Source organism: Cibotium barometz, chromosome 29 (assembly GCF_041138505.1).
Source record: "Cibotium barometz isolate CiBa-2024 chromosome 29, ASM4113850v1, whole genome shotgun sequence".
Taxonomy (NCBI): Eukaryota; Viridiplantae; Streptophyta; class Polypodiopsida; order Cyatheales; family Cibotiaceae; genus Cibotium; species Cibotium barometz.
The window spans coordinates 5,004,168-5,019,163 of NC_141074.1; the positions used below are offsets into that span (position 1 = coordinate 5,004,168).

Here is a 14,996-nt window from a genome sequence, read left to right on the forward strand (position 1 = left end):
TCAGCTCTTGATGCCACATCAGCATCGTCAGTTACATCATCAGCCACGTCAGTTGCTCATTGCGCATTAGCTTCACGATTAGCTCTTTTCACAACACTTTTGCCTGTAAGACAAAACACACACACGCATAGTACATGGACTCATGACTATAGAACACGAGCCTAAGGGGAATCGAACCCCTAAGTAGCAGCATAAGGCCACTCTAAGACCAAGAGGCTCCCCCTACCACCCCACCCTATAGTTAGTATCATGTACAATCAAAACAAGCGATGAAAAAAAGGATATCGAGATAGAAACACATTACCATTTTCTTTCCAATTGATGAGCCAAGCTGTTTATGAACAATTGGAAACTATGCCTCGCCAAAGATATCAATCTCTAAGAACACCTCGTCGTTGTCAGCCATAGCCTCTTGAAGTTCCATCTCTGTTAGGCATATGCCGAGTCCATCAAGGAGTGGAGCATTGTTCGAGGTGGATTCTGAGATTTGCTCAATGTCAGCCTCTAGTAGATCTTCTCCTAGATCATCCGATAAATCTTTACCCAGATCATCCCCTTCATCATCCGTTTGAGGGTGGTGTGACATTTGTTTGTGAAATCAAATTTGCTTCTCTAATGCGAAGAATTGTATCTCCTTGCCTATGTGATATAGAGGTCATTGTTGTGTCTGGTGTATTGTCGGGCTTTGTAGAGGTCATTGTTGTGTGTGGTGTATTTTCACGCTGTCGTGACGTGGGCGGTGTCGCTGGGAAAGCGCGGGACTTCTAGCTGTGAGAGTAACTTCCAAAATCCCAGCAAGAAAACTCAAACACATAACTCTTCAAGGAGAACCACCAGCAGAAGCTGGAACCATCAAAGATCGAGTACCCAACTATTTATGTGCATCCTCAAAGCCAATATTGGACACATGATACATATAAAAAACTGACATTAACATGGCTTGTCTCATCTCATATGGCTTTGCACTCGAGAAAATCACCTCATGGTATTCACATGAAAGATACACATGGCCATCATGGAGCATCACAGGCTCAACATCCAACAAAACTATAAAATCAAACCCAACATAGACATGAAAGTGAACATCCACAAGTGGATTCAAGAAAATAGAACCTCAAACTTGCATCCTTATCATATCAGATACAATCTTCGTTGAACCTGGAGCCTCATCTCTTGAGCTAAGCAAGTCCTCTTTGTTCAAAACTCCAATCCTCAATCGCTTGCACCTAGGAGCAACTCTCAGGCCCAAAATATATGCAGTTAACACAAACATATTAGGTAGCTGAGTGGCTTAATCACTTTGGTCTGATTTGCACTCTGATAATTGGCGTAATCCATAAGCCACCTTAATTGTTGTTTTTCAGTATGCAATCCACGTAGCTGCTCTTTACACGGCAGCGCCCTTGCCTTCACGCTCTCGAAGCCTTTTACATCACACTGTGGCCATCCTAACGTGAGCTCCCTATTTAGTCTTTGGGCAATGAAGACCTTGTCACCAAAGTATGCAATGAATCGCCTTCGCATGAATTCAACAGCATCACCTTTATTTGTCGGAAATTACAAGAGGCGTATCACTAGGTGCAGCCTGATTTCCTCTGTATTTTTAAATCCTACATGACATGAACAGAAGATGTTTTCAATTTTTTTGATTCTCTGGTTCATCTCCCTCCCTGGTCTTGACTCCTCCCCGTTTTCTGCATATATCTTTCCCTCTGCGCCGTTTTCTGGTTTTTCCTCTTTTCCCCCATTTCTTTCCCACTAGAAAATCGGGCTTACTTCGCTTTTGCAGCCCAAAAATCGCATTTTCCCTATTTAAAAAAATACGCTTGCCTCTCCTCATTATTCGAATATTCCCCTAGTCCACGTAAGCCGCCACCTTCTTTACCAATAATTCTGCATTCTTTAAAGCCCGCCTTGAATCTTCATCCAGCAGCTTTGCACTCCATTCAACTACTTAGCTAGGCCATTCTTTGAAAGCTCAAGGCCAAATCCACTGCAACATCACCATTTGGGTAATGCAGTGAGTCTATCAGATTACTGAACTTATCTACCCCTTCCAAAACAATGCGCACATCTCTATGCAATGCTCGCACTTCAGTAAAATGCTTCGCCTCCCTTGCATAAGGGTCTGGAGGAACCTCCACACCAGCAGCTGATGCAGCCAACCTTTGTGCAGTAGTCAACGTAGCTCCTGATGAGCTGCTCAAACTACTACCATCTATAGGCTCTGCCTCACCATTGTTTGTGGAGTTTTGGCTGTCAGAGGCCAGGGGTCGCCTCCCCATCGATGGAGACTGAATTCCTGCAATGAATACTTGAACATACTGAAACTCAGGTAGCAGATAAACTCGGACTGTGCTTCCGTCTCTTACTTGCTCCACAATAGCAGGTAACGGTTTCCCTTTATTTAATTCAAGAAAGCTTGCTGCATCAAAATTTGCTGCATCTCCAAGTGCAGAGGGAGGAAGATTCCTAATAGACGCCTCAGCTGTGCAGCAGGTGTTTTGTCCCACATTCCAATCCCTTTCTATTTTGCTTGTTCTTCCATTTTCTCCAACTCAGTCAAAAATGGACTAGCCTCGCTATTATTTTGTCCTATTTGGGGCGAACCTTGGCCCATCCTTGACTCACAACCTCCAGTGCTGCCAGGTTAGTTTCTCCGAGGAAAACTGATCCAAACTCTCTATTTATGGTGGAAACTACATAATCCACCTTAAAAATCACCTCCTTGCCAATGCATTTTTTCCTCAAGAACTCCCGACTTTCCCATGCAAAAGGCTCATCTTGCCCTCCCCGCCGTGCCAATCTCGGGGCAATGAGCGAGGAGAGTGTAATGGTCTTCTCAGGAGGCGCGCCGCTCTTGACGCTGCCCATGATTACTACAGAGTCTCCCGAGGGCACAGAAATCATGGCATTCCAAGACACGATATCTCAAAAGGGCATTCTTTCAAAGCTACTCTCTCATTTCCATACATGTTGAGAAGGGTGTTCCCTACTACAAGGTCTACCATAAGCATAAAACTCCATAATTCACACCACACTCATGTACAGAGGCTTCGAGACCTGGCTCAGCCTCAGCTCGTTCTATTGAACCTCATTTGTAATATAAACATATGTACTCAGGCATATAATGACTCAAGTCATGACACTTAATCCCATGCATCTGGATTTGCATTTAATGGCCTCATATGCATGGTTTCACACCATAGACATGCCGTGGCACGACAACGCTCAGTAGAAAAGGTGGTATCAAACAATCTTCGGCTTCTAGGGTTCACATGAACGATTTGCCACCATGGATTGCCAGATGGATTTTTGTAAAAGAAAGCTTGTTGCGCATGCATCGGGAAGAGATAGGGCTCTTTGGTTGCTCGTAGGAGCTTCGATGAGTCAACGGACCAGAAGCCGCTTCGATGAGTCAACGGACCAGAAGCCGCTTTGTTCGTGCCTCAAGGTGGCCCTTTTTCCTTTGTACTCCGCTCGAAACCAACGCACCTTCAAAATTATCTGCAATATTATAATGTATATAAACTTGTTACTCAAAGATGCTGAATATTTCAATCATTTGGTTTGCATAATATTTTGAAACGAATCATGCGTACCTGTTTCATAACACGATAGTTAATTTTGTATATGCCCTCCAGATCCCCTACGTAGCTGAGCTCATCCTCAATCAAATTTGTGTCACAAGCACTTGCACGAGAGAGTTGATGAAAGGACGCAACGATGCAAGAGTCCTGATGAGTAACACGAAGATCATCAATCCTCTTGACGCGGAGATGCTGACCACACACCCACATGTTGCTGTGAGCTCGGACCTAAAACCACATGGGAACCACATGAACATGTATGGTTAGAATCCAGAAAAACATGTAGTATTATTCAAATTAAAATATAACATTGGAGTAACTTACCATGGTGTCGCATCCTAGGCTAAGCTCAAACTCTTCTCGTGAGATTTCAAACCCCTGCCCTCGCATCTCTCTGATATGTGTATTCAACCATTCTAGGCTCATCATTGGAGGTGCACTCCGACCCTTTTTGGATGCCCTACTTCTCCTGTTTCTCTCTTTGCATTCTTTGTCATGCTTGTCAATCCATTTTTGCATGCAATCTGAGTTATACACCACAAAAGTACTAAGCGCTTCCCTCTCCTCAGCACTTATCTTTAGTGGGACCCCTTGCCCACATAACATCTCTGTGGTTTCGTTGTCTGATTGTTCTTCTCTCCAACCAGGAGGAGCTTCGTTATCCACATGTTGCAAGTACTCGGATAGATAATACATGCACTCGTGAAGCAACCATCCCTCTGCCATGGATCCCTCGGGTCTTGCTTGCTGGCGCACAAATCCTTTCAATACCCCCATGTACCTTTCAACCCAGAACATCCATCGTGTACTCACGGTCCCAGCAATCTCTATCTCTTCAACGCGATGGATCATAACATGGACTTGAATGTCAAAAAAGGAGGTAGGTAACTCCTTCTCCATCAGACAAAGGAGCTCAATACACTCTAGCTTTCGTTGCGGGATATCACATGAGTCGATCTCTTTGGATCTAATCCATCTATAAAGAGAAACAATGTGATTAGCATAAGATTTTTGTGACAAAGAAGTAAGAACAATATGATGTTCCACTGTCAATACCTTGTCAATGATCCCAATCGATATATAGCATCCCTTATACCCTCAGTCAAACAACCATCGATAACAAGTGGCAAGACATGCTGCACACACAGATTAGCTCTAGTGTTTACAAATGATAATGTAATGGCACCTTCATTAGAAATTGATGATACATGTTAGAGAGGCACCATACCTTAATGAAGTTATGCCAATCGTGTGTCTTTAGACCCGAAAGAGAGTTATCATCCATGGTAAACATGTTTTGCAATGAAGCACCATAGCCCATAGGAGTACGTATGCATCGTATCCGCTCATTGATGATGCTTATCTCTTGCTTTGTGAGTACCCATGGTGCCTGTGAATAAGTAATATTTCTTGTCTCCTCATTGATTATAGGCCATAGTGATCGTTTGCAGTTGCAAATCTTTAGGTCTGCCCTTGCAGCCTTTGTATCCTTGAAGCCCAAAAGATGATTCCAAAGCGAGTGTGCAACATTTTTAAATATGTGCATGTGATCAAGCAAATGAGTTATTTTAAGATCTTTCCAATACTCCAACGTATACCATATGGAGGAATTCTATGCCATTGATTTCTTGCCTCGACTGCCGCAAATCATATTCATCATCGTCGTTATCGCTTGCAAGTTCTGCCTCCGTATCTATTAGAGGTCCGTTTGTCCACTTGACGTACCAATCTCTTGGAGTCATTCGCGTTGGGCAATGTCCATTTTCCACTTTGCCATTAAAATGTCTCGCATTCGCTTTGGAACATAGCACATGATCTAGAGGCAGAAATTGCCGATGTCGAAGGTATATATTTTTACTCAAACTTCGACTATATTTGGAGCGTAGCCAATCACCGCATGGTGGACATGCTTTGTAACCCTTTGTTGATAGGCCTGAGAGAAACAAAAATTGTTTTTATGTTTTCAACATCCAAATTTTTTGATTGTATAAACAAACAAACAACTAAAGAGCCCTGCTGTACCTGATGCAAAGCCATAGGCAGGATAGTCATGTATTGTCCATGCTAAAATGCCACAAACCTTGAAACTTCTATTACCCACAGGTTTTGGGTGCCAAGGGAAAGTGTCGCAGAACTTTCATAGGGACATTCAAGGTTCCTGCCTTGAAACGAGCAACACCGCATTTGGGACAAGTGGTTTCATTTTCATACTCTCCACGATACAAAATGCAATCATTGACACATGCATGAGTTGTGTTGTATTCGAGTCCAAGGGATGCGATCATTTTCTTTGCCTCGTCCCTCGACTTTGGGATCACATTGTTTGATGGTAGAATCTTGTTCGAAAGAAGCCTACCACTCAATTGTAAATATTTAATGAGCACAAAAGTGATTGAGAGCCATTATTTTTATGCAAACAAAATACAAATATAACTTACGATAGTAAAGCAGAAACTGATGCATTACTCCATTGGTAGCGTGTTTGGAGATTCAAGATGAGTAAGGTCACACTCAATCTTGATATGGATGCGCCATCGTAGATGGGCCTTGAAGCTTCTTCTCGTAGAAATTTTTCATGCGGACAAGTTTCTTCTTCACTACTTGCTTGGAACCAATCGTCGATAAACTCATTGATGTCATCATCAACATGTCCCTCATTGGTCGCTTTTTCTCTGCATTTTGCATTGTACTCATCTCTAAGTCGTTGATATGTACTTGGATCTTGTGTACGTAAAAGCCTCATGTACTCCTCTGGCAAGATATGGTGACTTCGGTGAGAGCTAGATACACCCTCAACAAAACGCGTGTATAGACGCATGTATCAACGCGTCTAAATGCATCTGAGCTGAACAGAACGCGTGTATACACCATGTATGAGCGCATCTGAGCAGTCCTATACACGCGCTTTTACACGCATGTCTCTGGCCGCGATGATACATGCGCTAATACACGGGCCCACTACTTTTTTTCACAAGTCATTTTTAGCATCTAGGAGCGCGGGTATGAGCCCGATCCCTTGTAGTGATCTTTACTTGGGAACACACTCCTTTACTCGAATTTTGCAAGGTGTCATGTTCCTGATCTTGAAGGCAATCTTTTATTAGTTTCTCGTCTTGTGGATCTTGGTTTATTTCTTGGTTTTGACCATACTCATTGTCGACTTGAGAATGGCAGAAAGCTCATCCATAGTATCCACAAATGACACCTCGTCAAGCACACCTGAAATAAACTCATTTTCCCCCAAAAGACCACACTGCTCAAGACTTTTTTGTACATTTTGTACATATCGATGTATACCACGCTTCAAATCCTTGCTTTTTACAAAGACTATTGACCCATAGCTAGAGAATCTCTGAAAGTTTGCTGAAAAGCTATTTACATTGATTGAGTCCTGCGAGAACTCATTGCCCCTTGTACCATTGCAATCCCGCTTTACAATGGCACTTGGCCAAAATCCCTCATCTCCCTGTAGTTCATGAATTCTCTGTTTATCTTTGGGAGTGACTGTTCTCGAAGAGACTCGCGGTTCCTTTCATGGTTAATGCAAACTGTCAAGAACTGAACAGCTTTCTTGCCATCTTTGCTCCTTATTCTTGCATATGCTGAGCCATCATCTAAGACTTTTGTCTCCATCCTCACAGCTCTAATATAGGGTTGCCCAAGGATGAGGGGATACGATGACATCTCTTGGACAAAGAAGTTCTGATCATCTTTCACATCCCCTATAGTTATCCTTACATTTGGATAGGCTGCATAGAGCTCTCCAGATGAGTTATTAGCTGCCTTAATCATCCACCCATGATCTACATCCATTGGCCACTTACATTTGTTGTAGAGGTTTTTAGCCATAAGATTTATTTCAGACCCATGATCGATTAAGGCAACATACGGCTCTTCCAAGTCTCCTATCTTGACAAGGGTTTCAGTGGTGGCCCTTGCCCAATGGTTCCTAGAGTAATGACTTTTTGCAAGAACTTCTTTTTCATCACCCTCATCCACAAAGCGCACTTGTCGTGCTCCTTCAGCAGAGTGATTACATTCCACCACATTCTCTCTCTCTTCCTTTTACTGTACCTGTACTCCATGAGTCTTGGAAGTGCTTGTCTCCCCCTGTGATGGAATAGATTCAATTATGGACTGCCTTTTCCTTCGTATAATATAAATTTTCTCATCATGGAATTCTTTCTTTGCAATCCCCAAGACTTCCCCTAGTGTAAATTCCACCCTACTGTTTAGAATCCTTTCTTCTAGCACCTTTTTGAGATCCGTTGCGACTTCAATATCAGATTGGAGCTTGTAGAGCGGACTTTTTCCTTTACCCTTCTCCTTCTCATGCTTCATCTTTGCTGGCGCTTCTTCCATTGATACTTCCTGTGGAGGTTGGTTATGTGGCGGAGGCACATGTGATGGCTTAGGGTCCTTCTTTCCACTACCACGAGTGATCCTTTTTGATGACCCTCCTTCCTCATTTTTCCTCTTACGCTTTTCCTCTACCTGTGCCTCATTATTCTGGCATTTTGCAATGTAGGCATGAACAGATAAAGAATCCACAGGCTCTTCCCAACCGGTCTCAAGACATATACAGTCTCCTGCCTCATGCAAAGCCTGCTTAGTCACCTTCTTTGACGCAATTAGCTCCATTGTTGATGGCCAAAAATCTTCATTCTCATAGTCTTCATCCTTCTTAGATTCCTGTTTTGATAGTCCAGCTTTTAACCCATAGGTTGCTTCCTCAACCATAGAGATGGCATGGCTAGCAGCCATATCCTCAACCAGCTTTTTCATCCCTCCTTTCCCAAAGTTTGTGCTTAACGGAAGACCAGTCTCTGTAAGGTGGATTTTTCCATCTTTGAAAAATACAAGCTGGTTTCTGAGGGCTTCCTTATAGCTGGCACAGTCTTTTTTTGCATGTTCTGGGTCATCACACCATATACATCTGAATGTAAACCCTTCTTTGCTTTGAGGCCTTTACATAGAAGCCTGCCCTAATGGTAGCCCTTTTTCCTCAATCCTAGACATCTTCAGTTTTAGATCTCGCATGCCCTTAATAAGCTCATCCATTGGCCCTTCTACCTTAGGGATTGCACCAGCTGGTTTTGGTAGATTCTCAGGGGTAACAGCAGTTATAGGAGTTGCCGAGCTCATCACCATTTTATCCCTCCTTCGCTGCCACTTTGCTAGCATGGTGACCGCATCCTCGACATCATTCCAATCATTCTTTAGCCCCTGCTCTGTATCCTTATCCTCAAGGAGAATTTTCAATTTTTCTTGGAGATCTTTCCCAGCTGCTTGTAAGAAGAGCTCTGTTTTTTCCCTGTCTAAGGTTGTGCGCTCTATCCTTGACAGCTGGGCATAGCGCTTCTCAAACTCTCTTAGCAACTCTGTGGCAGAAATTCCAATTTTAGGTTTTGTAACCCACTACAAGAAAGTTCCCTTAGTCACCCGCTCGGAATCCTCCATGAAATAATCATCCTTCAAAGCAAGCTTGAACTCCTCCCAGTTTCTACCACCATGTGCTGCCTGTAATCCTCTTATGCGCTCTCTTATTTCAGGAACACATACCAGCTCAAAGCTTCGAACCATATCCTCCTCAGTTACCCTGTTTAGCTCCATTTCCTTTGTGTAATTACGTAGGTACTTTGTGATGTCTTTACCATCAAATTGATCCACCTTTTTCACGATTGACTGCAGTGCTTTAGTCATGGAAATTTGCCCCCTCTCAGCCGCTTGCTGCTGTTGCATATACATAGTAAACATCTGAAACATTTGCATAACCCTAGGGTCAAAACGAACCCCGTGTCCCTCAGGATTCTCAGCCATAGCTTGCACTGTGTATTTCACCACTAACTCTCACCCCAGCAATTTCACGTCGGGTTCACCAAAGCTGTCGTGACGTGGGTGGTATCACTGGGAAAGTGCGAGACTTCTGGCTGTGAGAGTAGCTTCAAATCCCAGCAAGGAAACAAAACATATAACTCTTCAAGGGGCATAAGACATCTCCATTTTGGATGACATGTACATGTGCCAATTCACTTCCAAACATTCCCAAATTCAACTTGAAGTTTGCACATAAGTTATGTGTCAAGAGCATGACCAGTTCCAAGCATAGATCTCCTGACCCTTTATCCAAGTGCCTCATACATAACACATGTAGGCACAACACAATCTTCAAAAGATTTCCACATACATGTGACCATTCACATCACATATTTCATATATTGCCAACATCACCATTTCAAGACGACTCTTGATCTCATGAAAACCTGCTTTCAGATTCCAACAACTCACAAAAGCAAAAATAACATATGGCGTATATACATCATCATGTAATTTCCAAAAGCTTCATGTTCACAAAACTAAGATCCAATCAATCATTCTCTTGTTACAAGGTTCCAAAATCAAAACCACCTTAAACTTTCAAGAAAAACTCTCCAATCTCTAAGGCCATAAGCATTAAGGCTTTTACCAAGAGTTTTTATTTTTGAGGTAAATAAAGCCTTAAAACTAAAACCTTTACCACTCTAAAGAATTACGATTTTTTTGAAATCGAATTCATAAAAAGGCTTATCTCTGTTTCACAAAAACCGAATTTCATGTCATCTCCATGAGCTTCTACATCGTATTCTCTCCTTGCATGAAATCGGGCAGCAGTTCGCTTTATATTTGAAAAATTTTAGAAAGCATATCACTAAATGAAGCTTCTATTACTCTCCAATTCTAACCCCTACAAGGCTTGAACAGAAGCTATAATCCCAAAGCAAGATAATCTGCAAAAATCGAGCTCTGGTTTTTTTTCCTCCCTTTTTTGCACACTTCTCCCCTTCAAAAATGCATCGCCTCCTTATTTTTGATTTTTCCCGCAAGGAATTCGGGCCGAGTTCCTTTTGCATCCCAAAACTCGCGTTTCCCAAAATGAAAATACGCTGTGCCTCCCTTTTTTTTGCTTAAAATTCGGATATTCCTTTTTTTTTTAAATGCCTTCGTATTTTTCCCATGCAAGATGCCACCTTAACCTGCGGGCTATATTGTAAACCAGCTACCTCTTAAGAGGTTCAATTAGTCCACTTCCTCCATCTTACTGCCCTCTGCATCAGCATCGTCTTCAAGAGGCGGCATGTCTGCATCAAAATCTGCCGAGGCAGAAGCATCATCATTTATACTCAAGCCCAGCTTTAACATCCTGTGAATCCTTCCTCCAAAGGTGTTGGGGTTCTCAAGGCTGAATCCAGAGGTAAGAAGCGCAGTTTTATGCAGTAGTAGGATCAAATCTTTCATAGACTTATCATTCTTATCAGCTTCAGACCTCTTTAGTTGCAGACACAAGTTTCTTGCCATCATACTCCTTAAGCTGTCCAACTGCATATTTATCAATTGCATCAACCAAAAAGAGTACCTCATAGCCCTTTTTCTTCAGACGCTCAAGGAAAGGAGAATTTTCTATAGCCTTCTTACTTTCGCCAGTGATGCAATAGATGTCACTCTGCCCATCCTTCATACGTGTAACATAGTCTTTAAAACTAGTCATATCGTCACCACTTTTAGTAGAATGATAACGTAGTAGGTCGGCAAGCTTTGCCCTGTTGGAACTATCCTCATGGATTCCAAGTTTAATGTTCTTTCCAAAAGACTCATAAAACTTGTCAAAATCCTCCTTGTTCTCTGTAATCTCTGTAAACAGCTCGAGGCACTTCTTAACAAGATTTTTCCTTATAACCTTCAGGATCTTGTTTTGCTGCAACATCTCACGGGAGATGTTCAGGGGAAAATCTTCTGAATCAACCATACCTTTGACAAAGCGAAGGTACTCGAGAATCAACTCCTCACTCGCTTCCCTTAGTAACTGCTCTTGCCATCTTTGCAGCTGTTGATGTTCTCAAAGCCTCTTTTTGAAGCTCTTCCTTTAAGCTCTTAATACTTAGAAGATCTGCCTCATACTGTGCAAGGACGAGCTCACAAGCCTTCAGCTCTGCCTCAGCTGCCCTTAGTCCTTCTTCCTTCAGCAATGTAAATGTTTCCTCTGGTGATGTAACCTTGGCATTCTCTGCATTGCTAGCATCTTTTAAAGCTTCTACCATCCCAGAAGAAACGTTCATAATGCCATTTTGCATGGATGCATCTTCAACCATATTATCTACTCCCTCTCTAGAAGTGATCAGTTGCTGGTCCTTCAGTCTTTCTTGTGCCTCCATCAAGATCAAAAACTGCAACTAATCCCTCTTTCTTGTCAGCCCTATAAGAAAGTGATGCTGCTTTTGGTTCATTGATAATTTGTGCTACCTCAAGGTTCACCATAAGCATAAGAACTTCATGATTCACACCACACTTATGTACAGAGGCATCGAGAGACCTGGCTCAGCCTCAGCTCATCTTATTGAACCTCATTTACAATATGAACATATGTACATAGGCATCATAAAATGACTCAAGTCATGGCACTTAATCCCATGCATCTAGATTTATATTTAATGGCCTCACATGCATGGTTTCACACCATAGACATGCCATGGCACGACAATGTTATACCTCATGCACGTTCATTTTGCAAGGTATAATGAAGGGTGATCTGACATGGGTTTTACATACCTCATAAGCTCACCTATCTTATAAATACATTTTTTCAAACTCTTATTTGCACAATGGTTGATGCTAGTAGGTAGTATGAACTACGCACATAAGAGCACATGTATGTATGGTTTATGCAAGTTAGAATGCTTACTTCAATAATGCATCAAGACTTGCATTGCTCCATCCATAAACTGTTTGTATATTGAGTAGTTCAAGTGAAGCACGTAAAATAGAGAATGTGCACCCTTCAAAAACCGGTGTCGATGAAGCCTTGTAAAGATGCTCTTGTTCCATATCATCGTCGTTCATACCTTTAGGATCATCCCTAAAAAGATACCGCACCATATCATCAAACACTTCCTCTTCCACAACTTCGTGGGGTGCAGGGCTATTGTCATCCCTTTCCCACTCATCTCTGACAATAGATCCCGAAGCTCCAGCATCATCTCGTCGTTTCGACGCTTTGCGTGCTCTTGCCACGCATAAGGCACCATGTTAGGGTGTCATACTGCATCCTGCTTCAATTAGAGTATATATATTACAACTCCATTAATTTAATTTGGATACCATGAGTCATTTGAATACTATCAATTTACATCTACTCACCTCTAAACCTGTTTGATTCCATTCTCCATACATGGAGATGTGATTCAAGGTAATTCGACGTGCTCGTACAATGCATCCTTGACATCGATTACATATACACTTGATCCTTTGTCCCAACCACACATCGCGATTACGATGACGCATTGTCTCATCCTCACTAGAACTACTTGAGGAGGTTGATGACATCCTATATACAAAAGAGAACACAAAATCATAATCAGTTTTCAATTAAACTATAAAAATCGCGTGTATAAACGTGGCTATATCCTCAAAATCGCGTGTATCAATGCGGCTACATCCTAAATAAAAAATGCATGTATCCACACGGCTATTTCCACGTGTATAAACGCGGCTAAATTTCAAAAATCGCATGTATAAACGCGGCTCATCCTAAAAATCACGTGTATAAACGTGGCTGATTAATTTTAAATGCAAATATACACGCGCTTTTACATGCAAGGACCTGTCCATACCTAAAAATAACCCGCCTTCTCCAAATAAACATTTTCAAACTCAAGATTTGCTCTCCTTCGTCGCCGCATCTTCCAACAGAGCACTAAACCTTAGTGCAAGGAGCAGACAAGGAGCATACACGGGTGAAGGAAACCAGCCAAAAAGAAGACTCACTTTTTCAAAGGTGAGTCAGTTTGTCCTTTGTCCTGTCTCTTTCCTTCCATTTGTTTATGCTATTGTCTCTTTCCTTTATGCATTTATCTCCGTCCTCCTTCTCTGGTTTCCATCTGGTGCATCTGGTGAACGATTGTGACAAGGGGCGACAGTAGGCTTTTTATAAGGATGATTTGTCGAAGGTCAGTCAGTCGCTTTTAATTTTTTTTTTCGCAGGCCGCGTGTAAGAACGCGTGTATGTCTGCGTGTATCATGTTTGCACAGACGTTCACACGCATATATACGTGTTTTTGGATGGGTGTATACACACGACTGTGTTTCACCCATACTATGGTCTTAGAGCTAATAGGTGGCTTGGATGATGGTATTTGTGTTTGTGATGAATACAAGTATGCTATCATGATGACTTATCTCTCAATGTGAGTCAAGAGACAGTCCATGATGTACATGAGGATGGTGATAGTCATGCATGCAATAATGTGTGTGTAACCTTTGAAGATAACCACACAAGATGGATGCTGTGGTGATAGTGATGTAGTTTTTGAAGAGTTGTAGGAGGATAACTCTATAGTTCTGAGTGTTGTTGAAGATGTGAATTCTCTAGCTAGTGATGTCAGTTTGATGGTGGAAAATCATATGTGCTAGCTTGCATTTGTGCTTTGATGCAATCATGTATATACTTTTATTTTTGCAGATTCTTTATGGATATTCCAGGTTCTTTATCCGATCCATTTGCGTACAGCAATTGGCTGATGGAGATGCTAAATCATTTCGGGCACCATCCTGGTCCTTTTGAGCTTACAGAGTACATGTATGCCCATCCCCCTCCTTCCATGCCTGGTATCTATACCCCGCCCGCGAGTATCCAGGGCACTCCACTGCCGTCTATGCCTGCGAGTCCGACGAGACGGCATGCAGCTTCCCCTCTTCCATGCCCACCGAGGAGACACTCCACCCACAGCAGTAGGAAGAGTGGGAGTGGAGGATGCGGTGGGTGCTTTGGTGGGGGAGGTAGTAGGTCACGCGGTGAGAGAGGAGATAGAGGGAGAAGAGTTAGAGGAGACAGTGAGGATGAGGAGGAGATGAGAGAGGTGGAGGGAGTGATCTACTATGATGTGACGGATAGGGGCGGGATAGTGATGGATGCGAGGGGGAAAGAGGTAATGGAGTATATGCGTGGGGTAGTATGAAACTTATATAGAAATTGTTTTATTAGATTTAAAGATCAAAATAGCCGATTAGTTGGGGAGGTGATAGAGGCTGTACATAGTCGGTACCCCAATCCCCCACATGCGACATTCTCGGATGTATGGGGAAGGACATGAATAAGGGAGATCTTAAGTAATAAAAGATCTCACCTTAAGAAACTCGCGTACGATGATGGGCTAAATGTAGCTGCGGTGGGTGGCTATCTTGCCGAGAAACCTGCCACACTGCGCACAAACGTGAGTGGAAGGAGGTAAAGAAACGAGCAGAGGCTGGCGTGAAGAGCAGGCAGCATGTGGAGGCACGACCGATCCAGATGGAGACCATTGGATCTTCGCATTTCGGATCTCGCGGCGTCGAGTCATGGGAGGCAAAGTTCGTAAGTATCTTGCCACTTTATTT

The 14,996-nt window shown here is 42.6% G+C and overlaps 2 pseudogenes; both read right to left on the reverse strand.

The window, feature by feature from the left end:
- Positions 1-1,855: 1,855 nt before the first annotated feature.
- Positions 1,856-2,906, reverse strand: LOC147621763 (ribonuclease TUDOR 2 pseudogene; annotated as a pseudogene).
- Positions 2,907-10,887: 7,981 nt separating this feature from the next.
- Positions 10,888-11,779, reverse strand: LOC147621764 (heat shock protein 82 pseudogene; annotated as a pseudogene).
- Between the last annotated feature and the right edge of the window lie 3,217 nt (positions 11,780-14,996).